Below are 10,677 nucleotides of genomic sequence, written 5' to 3'. Positions count from 1 at the left end.
CATTGCCCTGTGGGAGATATCAACCATGTTTTCATCTGTTTACTGGCCACATGGCTATCCTCTTCTGCGTAGTACCTATCCGAGTCATTTTCCCATTTCTTTGAGTTGTCTGGATGTATTGGATTTTTCTTGTTGATTTGCACAAGTCCTTTGCCAAATGCATGTCCTGTGAATGCCTTGTCTGTGGGCTAACTTTTCCCTCTCAGTGGTGCCTTTTGGTAAATAATAGTTCTTGTTTTTTTTGAGACAGAGTCTCGCTCTGTCGCCCAGGCTGGAGTTCAGTGGCGCGATCTCGGCTCACTACAAGCTCCGCCTCCCGGGTTCCTGCCATTCTCCCGAGTAGCTGGGACTACAGGCACCCGCCACCTCGCCCGGCTAATTTTTTGTATTTTTAGTAGAGACGGGGTTTCACCATGTTAGCCAGGATGGTCTCGATCTCCTGACCTCGTGATCCACCCGTCTCGGCCTCCCAAAGTGCTGGGATTACAGGCTTGAGCCACCGTGCCCGGCCTAGTTCTTGTTTTAATGTGGTTCAATGTATCTTTTTTTTTTCGTTTTGTGATTTTAGTGCTTTTATTTCTTCTCCCATATTTTCTTAAAGTTTTATTATTTCACCTTTCACGGTGAGACTTACAATCTATGCAGAATTAAATTTGTAAATGTGAGGTCAGGATGGGGGATACGTGTGGATTGCCCCTGATATTTAGATGCACATGTGGGACCTCCTGCTGCCTTTTGTCTATCTCTTTCTCTGTTTTGAAGACTCTCCTTTTCCTGAGTGTCCCAGGGCTGATTTTGTGTGGGTGGCAGTGGGAGGGCAGGAGGAGGAGGAAGAGGGACTGCTGGCTCCTGTGTCTTTATTCCCAGCTCCCTCTGGCCCAGCGAACTCTGGTCTGGTGGGCAGCAGACTGGCTCCCTCACTTCCCTTACTTCTCTTCCAGGTAGCCCATCCTGGTCTGCATTCCGCAAAGCTGCTCTCCTGCTTCACTTCAGCCACACCCTCCCACCACCCTCCTCCTCTGCCTGCCAGCCCCTTGGCTCTCCAGGGAGTGCGGCTCATGGCTTGTCTCCCCATCGATCCTCCTTCACCTCCTGCCTGTGTCTGCTGTGCCTGATGACGAGCTCACCTTCCTGACTCACTGTGAGCGCCCGCCCTACCAGCCCTGCTAATGCCGGAGCACTGGAGCACCGTGAGTTTCCTCTGCCCTCCACTGTGCCACACGGTGCAGCCCATCGTCGCACTTCGCTTGCCTGGGGGTCTGCGAGCCTTCTCAGGGGAAGGGGAGGGCTTTTTCCCCTTGGCCTCACTGTATTCATTGAATTGCATGAAATTGGATTACTCTCCAGCATTGTCTGAGTCCAGTGTTGAGAGGAAGTAGGTGAATTCCATCCATGAGGACAAGGGAAACTCTTTGGACATGTGTTTGTAAGCTACCCTGTCTGGTGTTTTCATTGGTATTTGGTCCAACACTTGCCATAAGCTTGTTTGTTCCCTGCCGCTTTACGGAGAGGAATGCAGTCCCTCCCAAAGTCCCCCACGCTGGGCAGCCCAGAAGTGTCATTCCCAATGTGAGTAATGAGCGCTTCCAACCCACCAGAGAAATACTGCCCTCAAGATGAAGGGGGAGCCAGGTGTCTGTGGCTAAAGAGACCCCTCCCTGCCCACAGTACCATTTCCATGGCTGTGGAGGAAAGCACGGGACCACGGCTTGCTCACAGGCTGGGGAAGGTGCTGGGGGCATGGGTCCTTTGGACCCCTTGGTCTCTGACAATCGAGGGATCTTGACTCCATTTGACACCTGTCCTGGAGGAGGCAGTGCCCTGTCTCCTCTTGTCCCTCTCCAGGTGCCACTCATGGGTACGGCAGGCCCCGTGGGTGATGCCAACCTGCTTGCTATAGGAGGAGTGGAGAAGAGCTGTCCTGCAGCTGTGCTGAGGGTGTGCCGGCTTGGTTGCTGTGGGGTGACAATTCAGGTCCTGCAGAGGAGCGAGGGGCTGTGCCTAGAGACTCCATGATAGTCTTTGTCCTGAGGAACTCCCTGGAACGCGATAGCTCAGGCTGGAAAGTCTTCCCCTAGAGGAGCTGAAGTGATCACCGGCCAGTAGAGGAGCACAGTGCATCAGTGTGTTTGCTGGCTTGGGTGTCCCTGCTGAGAGACCTCCCTGCTATTGACCCAGTGACACCCTGACATTGATCCTATAAAACGAAGCCCAGGCAGAATAGCAGCAAGGACAGCAGCAGCAGCAAGGAGCTTCCTTTGCTTCTTTCTCAGACGTGTCCTCCGAGTCTGTCTCCTCCCCTTCCCGCCCTCCCTCCCACCAGTTGCTGATATTATTTTAGGGTTCTAGCCATGAAAGGAAAATAATTTGTGAACAACCAAATTCCATGCCTAAAGAATCATGTTTTCACAGTACAATCATTGCTTTTTGGAGTGATGGGTTATATATTAAATGGTCGGGATTATTTTGAGACAAAAATGAAGGTTAATTGAATGCAGCTTAGTATTAAATAGCTTGCAGACGTCTTTTTAACCTATGAAGTGGTGGTCTGCTTTTACTAGTGGGACAGCTTGACCAGTATAATGATTTTCAAGCCACACAGACAGGCACTATGCCATACATAATTGCATAATATGAAAGAAAAATATCTATTTTCCTAGCACTTTATAAGACAAGTGTGTGCAGGAACCAGATTAATGATATCAGACTGGCTAGTTCTACTTGACGTTTTTTTTCTTAAAATTTTAACATACATATTTTCTACTTCTCAACTCTTATACCTTGTATGCAGTAGTGACTAATCAATTAAATGATACCCCCAAATATTAATATAAATGCTAGGCAAGATACAAGAATTCCCCAGCGGGTCCATTTTGCTGCCTCTGGTTTAGAAAATCAACTTTTCAGCGGGTGAGATGGCAGCGCCACTGTGATATACTCAGATTTGTGTGCATGCTTCCTGCCTCGCCTTCCTGCAGCAGGTGTGGGAAGTGTGTGGTGTTGAGGTCAAAGGACCGGGCAGGTCCATGTGACTGCTCAGGTGAGGCTGGACCGTCTAACTTAGGGGACTTGGGATCACGTCCACGCCTCCTTTCGTGGGTACGGGACAATACTGTGGTTTCTCACAAGGACGCACCCATCTGCAGATAAAAGTGAGGCAGTGAACGTGGAATTTGCTCATGCATTAGGGCCTGGTTTGCTGGCCCCTCCTGGCGGCTGCGCCCACCCACCTGTTTTCCAGCTCGGCAGTGCTGAGGAAGGTGTCTCTGGGCAAACCCCTTCAGTGCCTGCGGAAGCCAGAGGGAGCCTCCTGTGCTCGGCGCCAACCTTGGAAGCGGCTTTCAGAGCCCTCAGAGGACCCTCTCCGGGGACCACACTGCGACCGCCCCTCCTAGTGCAAGAGCGTTTATGAACTGCTTGATAAAAAGGTCAGAGCGATTTAAGCTAAAACGGAAGGCCCTGCTGCAGCTGAAGACCCTTCTGAGGGGGAGATAAGCCCGCTGTGAAATTAGAATGTCAGCGGGAAAATGGGATTCAGGATGCTTTAAAGCTGAAAAGCTCCTTAGAGACTTTGCACCAGAAGCCCTCATTTTCTAGTTAAGAAGACTGGAGCCCGGTGAGACGGAACAGGCCCCGCAGGGCAGAGCTGGGGTGGACTCTCACACGCCTGGGTCCTGACTCTCGGGTCTTCCCACGACATTGGTCTGCGACAGGAGGCAGAGACTGGTGAGATGTTCAGCTTTCTGTTCTGGGTACGCCTTTTGGCAACCTGTCCCCTGGGAAAGAAGCAAACGATTTCCCCCAGTTAGGAGTGGATCCAGCCTCCTGAAGCTGAGGAGGGGAACCCCTGCCCCCATAGCATGCTTTTGAGGTTCAGATGGGAGCAGTCGGAGATTTGGAGGAACATAAGGAAGAAGTGGCAGCAACTAAAACCTTGGCAGGCGGCGGAGGCCTCTCTGCCTGGAGCCCACTGCAGCAGGAAGCCCCAAAGCCACACGGAACAGTACCTCCTGCCCTCGGCCCCTTCCAGGGAATCGAACCAGCTTCCCCGCCAACCTGGCCCTTGGCTGGAGCCCTGCTCTGCCCTGCCTCCTGCAGCCCCCCTCCCCCCGCCAAGCGCCAGGCCTCCTACGGGTGGTATTGTGTCCCCCACAAAGACATGTCGAAGCCCTAACCCGTGGTACCTGTGAATGTGGCCTTATTTGGAAATGGGATGTTTGCAGATGTCATCAAGGTAAGATGAGGTTATACTGGTTTAAGGTGGGCCCTAAGCCCATGAATGCTGCCCTTACAAGAGGAGAAGAGACCCAGAGACAGCACAGGCGGAGGGAGACGATGTGAACACACACAGCGAGAAAGCCACGGACGGCAGAGGCAGAGATCCACTGGATGCGTCCACAGCCAAAGGGCTGCAGGGCTCCCAGCACCCCCGGGAGCTGGCAGAGAGACCGGGAGCGGATTCCGGATTCTCCCCCAGAGCCTCCAGCGCTAGCACGGCCCTGTCGACACCTGGCTTTTTGACATGAGCCCTCCAGAATTGCGGGGGAATACATTTCTGTTGTTTTAAGCTGCCTGGCTTGGGGTAGTTTGTACCGCAGCTGAGAAGATGAACACTATGGCCTTCAGAGTCCGCTCTGAGAGGCCCCTGGCGATTGCTCCCGCTGTCCAGGACTCGACCGCAGCAACTGCCTGATCCACCCTCATCCCTCCCTCATCTCAGTCCCACTCGCATCCACATCTATCCTCCTTACCCTGCTGCCACTGTGGCCTTGCGGAAACACACCTCTGATCATGGCCTGTGTGCTCGACGATGCTTGGAGGCCAACTTGGCCGCCCAATTACAATTGCACAGCGTGGCCACGTGCCCTCCCTGGGCCTGCCTCATTCCCTGGGCCTCCCCAGGCCCTCCCGTCGCCATGCTCTCCCTTCGTTCTGCAGGGGCCACTGTGGGGTCAGGTCTCCGTATCCCCCCCGCCTCTGTTTCTATTATCAGGAAGTCACTTATTTCCTGTGTTGCTAGCAAATATCTGCCCATGTTTTCACATTCGAGCCGGCCCCGTTCCTGCTCTGTGAAGGTGTGTCTGCCCTCATTCTGACCCTGGAGGGATAGAGTCCTTGTCTCCATCCTCCTGGCCTGGACATAGACGTGTGAGCCCCTGTGCAGGCTCGCTGCCCCTCACTGGGCCGCGTGCCCTGTGGTTGCCCGGAGAACGTTTGTGTCTGAATGTCTGCTCAGTCTTGCTGTTTAATCACCTGCCAGGAGAGCGGGCCGACAAGACGCAGACCGCAGGAGCATCAGAATGCTGTGTTGTTAATGGATTTCATAAACATAAATCAGCAACCTTTATGCTAAGCTGTTTTTTTCGAAGGCTTGCTGGTTATCATTTGAGGGAAATAAATTGCTGCAGCATACTTGTGCTTACATGAGAAACCATTACCAAAAAATATTATAAAGGTGCCAAATTGTCCTACCCCCGGCTAGAAATCCCATCGAAATGATATTAAACTTAATTGTAGCAATATTTCTATTAGAATTAGAATAATTACAGAGAATACTATCAAAATATACCTTCATATTAATATATATGCTACATTCTTTTGTTACCAGTGATGCAGTTAATGTTCTGGGTAGAAAAATCAACCAGCACATATTTTGAGATGGTTTATCTAGCTTGTGAGGTGATACACGGTAGATTTAGCAAAGAGAGCAGAATGTATTTTCCCAGACATTAGAGGGTGTTATTTGCAGTTTCATCTCCATATTTTCTGGGACTTACTTTTCTGCAGTAGGAGCAAAGTTAGCATTGAAAGCTGGGAACCTTTCTTCTGATGGTTTAGGAGAAGCTCATAATTTGGTTCGTTTATTCATTTGTTTTTTTGTTTTTGTTTTTGTTTTTTTTTTGAGACAGTCTCACTCTGTTGCCCAGGCTGGAGTGCAGAGGTGCAGTCTTGGCTCACTGCAACCTCTGCCTCCCAGGTTCCAGCAATTCCCCTGCCTCAGCCTCCCAAGTAACAGGGACTACAGGTCGGGCCTGGTTAGTACTCGGATGGGAGACCATTTATTCATTTTATAAGCAATCATAATAAAGACACATGGGGATGTGCAGTGACCTGGTTCTGCCCCGCAGAACTACTCAGCATGTTTGGGAAGGAAGATGCATTCAGAAACTGCCCTCCAACTTCTCCTTGGCCACTGTGTGAGTGTCTTGATGTCACTCCAAATCAGCATGGAAAGGCCAGCAGTGGAGTCTGGGTGGGGAGACTGCGCCTTGTGCTGGACACTGGAGGATGCAGAGGCTGGAGCTGCTGCAGCAGAGAGGGCTAGCACCGAGCAAGCTACGGCAGGTGGGCACATGGGGGCAGGCGGGTCGGTGGGTCTCCTTGAGATGCCATATTTGCAGGCTTGAGAAGTTGAACTTGAAATCCATCCTTGGAAAATCATCTTGCAAATAGGTACTAAAGAAATAATTATCCTGCCCTTGGGGGGCCCTGAGGGATGAGGAGAGGGAACCTAGAGGAAAGATTTTGTAGAAAACTTTAGCTCATGCAGTTGTATAAAATCCAGTGGAAATGGAGGGGAAGAGGAGACATTCGTTCTTACAACTGCTTTTTCAAAAAGCTCTTTGACATCGTTTAGGTCATTTCAGAGATGCACGAGCCCAAGCCCACTCCATCACTACTGAACATGGAGTGGGTGGAGTGAAGGGCACTGCTGAAAGCTCAGAATGACTGCTGTTTCCAGCCCTCCAAGACCTGAGGTTGGTCACTCATAATCACCTGGGCACTTTCCACGCTGCTGGCACCTTGGAAATGATTTGCAGATAGCAGCTCATGAGTCCTCAAAATAACTTAACAAAGAAAATCATCCCCATTTTACAGAGGCAAACTGAGGCCCACAGAGCTGAAGTGATTGAGTCACCCAGCTTACAAGTACTGCAGCCCAGGTTTGAAACTGCGCAGCGTGTCACTCTTGGGTAGCTGCCCATGCTCTACTCCTCTCCCTTCAGTTGAAGCCCTCCAGGGCCCTCCCAACAAGACCGTCTCTGCAATCTGTCCCTCCTCCTGTCTCCCTCCTTCATCCACCCTGCCATTCCCTAGTCATCCTCCCTTGTTTTATCTTATGAGTTTCCTTCTCCTAAGAATATGTGTGGAGCAGACTGTGAGCTTCTGAAGGCAGGCCACTTGCATGTGCTTACTTAGGACTTTTGTTTACAATTCTTCATCACACCAATCATGCTGCCTCGTACGTATGATAATAGCTCAATATGTGTGGAATGCAGATTATCAACTTGCTTCATGCTGACCATGCAAAGGAGAGGTGAGGCTATAGTACATGTGCAAAACCAAGTGAAAACTAAGGCAATTATGTCAATAATTCACAAAGAAAATAACACTTTTGGGGGGCTTAATTATCTGGATTTATCCAGTGGGTGTTTTTGAAAGAGCAGTTACCCAGACAACAGCCTGAGTGTTCCCTTTCACTTTGCGTCGGTCACAGCGAGCCTGAGTCAGGAGCTTTGTGTTCTGGGCTTGGCCCAGAAGCCCAGTCATTGTTGGATTCCGGGAAAACTGAGTGGCTTCCCCGTGCTCTAGTTTGTCTTTCTGTTACTGAGTGAGGCCAAGATCTTCGCAGAGATGGTTCATGTTGCATCATCAACCTCCTGTTTTTTGTCTTGTCTCACTTGCTGATTCTCTTAATTCCAACTTTTAGCATTCATTTTATGCTGAGTTTTTCTCTAATTGTTTCATTGGAGTTTTTTCTTTCCGATGAGGTTGCAAACTGTGATGCCGACGTCCATCCCCTGGCTTTCTTGGTGGACCTGCCCAACTCCTGGAACCCAGAAGTGGAGCCTACAGGGCCCGAATCCACAAAGTACTGATGGCTGGGAGGGGTGACGTCACCTCAGACCCCGTGCCCCAATGCAGTGACTCTCCCCTGGCTGCTGGCTTCTGCTGCCTGCAGACTCCTGAGGCGGCGGCCCTGGGTGTGGCTCCAGCATCCATATTTCACTAAAAGAGCCCCTGATGACTGTGGTAGGGCTGAGAGCCACTGCAGGGCTTCCAAAGACACCTCTGTCATGAGCTCTGGACACCACTCAAAAAGGTCCTGATTTGAGAACATTTTGGATTTCAAATTGTCGGATTAGTGATGCTCAACCTGTATTGACTTCAAGTGTTAAGGCCTCAAATAGAAGATCCATTTTTTTGAATCAACCTTACATGGGATTTCTTTTTTAAGCAGTGATTCACAAAACTACTTCAGTCTGTGAGAAACTGTCGAGCTAAAAGAAAACCGCAGAGCCTCAGGGCTAGGCGGCCTGGCAGGCACACACTGACAGTGCGCTATCCTGAATGTGACCTGGCTTGGAGATTCCATCAGCATAGATAGAGCGGTGGCCCTATGCCAAAATGAGCACTCCACTTAGTTATTCAGGGGAAACTCCGGGATATACTCAGGCCTTGAAATGAGGCAGAAGCTTGCAAGGTTTCAGGCTGTGTTCAAACTTCCCCTGCCAGCCAGCCATGTTGGAAGCATCAAGCGTCAAAGCCTCATGAGTCAGCATTTGGAGAGGGAGATCAGCCAAGCTAAATTTGGAGATTTTTGACTCAGCCATCAGTGAAATTCAGCAGTTCCTCCTGAAGCTTTTGGTGACCTTTTGGTTTCATCCAAGCTCAAATACCAAAGGCACCGTGAAAGTGGACGGAATTATAAACCCTTGCGTGAAGATTGTGCAGCTGGCGTTCTGAGATCAGTTCATCCACCACAGAACTAAACACATCTCTGTGCCTCTAGCTTTTCCTTTCCTGTGAAGGGGGAGGGACAAGAGGTGGAGGCAAACAAACAGGAGGTGGCGAGGAGATGCCCCTCGCCATGCCTGGTGCAGAATGCAGGAGGCACCCATCTGGACCTCACCAGCGCCGGCGCCCAGTAGCTGTCTCCCACCAGCTCTCCACGGAGCTCAGAAGGGCCCAAGTCCATGCGTCCTCCAACACATCCTTGTGTATTGCCGACTGAGCCTTTTAGCGAGTGTTCAGTTGACACTAAGTGCTTTTTGCTCTCAGCACAATTATGTATTTCTGAATAGCACTCGAAGCATCCTTTGAATGTGAAAATGGGTTAGATCAAAACGTCAAAGTGCACCTCTGTCCGCAATGATCCTTTTTAATGCATCTGTGGTTTCTCACATTAAGAGAAAATGTGAATTTAGCTGTGTGCTTTTATGTGTCTACTCTGTGACTTGTTTTTCCAGGCTATACTTATAAACAGGAACAATAGAAGAACATAAAATATGAATACAGTATCCATATTAAAGTATAATAAGCATTAGGAAGTGTGTGTTAAGCTGTCAGGAGCTCTGCCGGACTGGAAGATGTAAGCTGGGGCTGGGTTCTTCATTGTTCTGTGGACTAAAAGCCTCGCTAATGATGCCGCTCTCTTCCAGCCCTATTTCAATATGTTTTAGCTACAGTACTTGAGCGTCAGATCTTTTCCTCAAGCCTTTCTGGAATGAATCATTTCTTCTATTACTTATTGGTAAATATCTTGTGTTTGTTGCTTTTTAATTACAGAATTACTATACGCTCATCATAAATAATTTAAATGATGTAGAAATTCGTAACTAAAATAATAATTTCTATAGACTCACCTCACTTATAATTTAACATTAATCTGTCCAGAATGAATATAAATATATTCATACACAAAATTTATTGTCTGTAATCTTATCCCATTTATGGCTAGTGTCCGTTATTGGAGCTCGAAGCTTGTGGGAGTTATTTGTATCCTACTGCTCAAGGTCATCGCCATGGTCTGATTTTTCACAAAAAATATTTGCAACCTCCAGCATAAATGAATTAATGACATAATGCAAAGGATATTATCCAGCATGTCTTGTTTTCCTCACCTAATAATGTATATTTAACAACTTTTCATGAATGTCTATTTTTTGGTAGAAAAAATTAAGTTACAAAAAAGATAAATTAAAAATACACAGCCAGGTGCAGTGGCTCACGCCTGTAATCTCAGCACTTTGGGAGGCAGAAGTAAGTGGATCACAATGTTAGGAGCTCAAGACCAGCCTAGACAACATGATGAAACCCCGTCTCTACTAAAAATACAAAAATTAGCCGGGCGTGGTGGCGGGTGCCTGCAATCCCAGCTACTTGAGTGGCTGAGGCAGGGGAATCACCTGAACCTCGGGAGTGGAGGTTGCAGTGAGCCAAGATCGTGCCACTGTACTCCAGCCTGGGCGAAAGAGTGAGACTCCGTCTGAGAAAACAAACAAACAAATAAAAACCCCCAACATTATGATATAGCTATTCACTGGGCAGCCATTAAAATTCTAGTTATGAAGATTATATCATTACATGGGAAATATGGTAGACAGTGAATGAAATATGATCTAAAATATTAATATGATATATTATTATTAATAACCAAATATCCAGTTAGGGTTTTCAAACAAAACCTGTTCTTCTATTCGGTTGAAGTGGCTTTATCTTGATGAAAAAGAGAGAAAGAAAAAAACCCTTCTGCTTTTTTGGCAAAGTTTCCCTTAGCTGTCTATAGAGTGTGCCGTCCATGTGGATCTCATTTCTCCTGATGATCCAGGTGTGATGATGAGGACTCTCTTCCCTACTTAGAGCTCCTAGGCTCGCTCCCCCACTGACCTCACT

This window comes from Colobus angolensis, unplaced genomic scaffold (assembly GCF_000951035.1).
Source record: "Colobus angolensis palliatus isolate OR3802 unplaced genomic scaffold, Cang.pa_1.0 Scaffold196, whole genome shotgun sequence".
NCBI lineage: Eukaryota > Metazoa > Chordata > Mammalia > Primates > Cercopithecidae > Colobus > Colobus angolensis.
The sequence above is the reverse complement of the archived record's forward strand: the minus strand, read 5'-3'. Positions refer to the sequence as shown.